This window comes from Belonocnema kinseyi, chromosome 3 (assembly GCF_010883055.1).
Source record: "Belonocnema kinseyi isolate 2016_QV_RU_SX_M_011 chromosome 3, B_treatae_v1, whole genome shotgun sequence".
Taxonomy (NCBI): domain Eukaryota; kingdom Metazoa; phylum Arthropoda; class Insecta; order Hymenoptera; family Cynipidae; genus Belonocnema; species Belonocnema kinseyi.
In genome coordinates, this window is record NC_046659.1 from 56,123,855 (window position 1) to 56,124,087 (window position 233).

Genomic DNA, 233 nt, shown 5'->3' on the forward strand with positions numbered 1-233 from the left:
AAACAAAATGGCTGGCTAACGAACTTGACGTTTATTTTAGGACACTAAAAGAGTATACCAAAGGCCAATCCAATCTATCAATTCTTTCGGAAGTCATCATGCTGACAAACTAAAAATCTGCAGACACACACACACACTCACACACAGGCAGACAGACCCATTTGTAAAAACCTGTTTTCGGATTCAGGGGGTCTCGAAACGTGGACATTTGAAAAAAACGGGGGGGGGGGGGG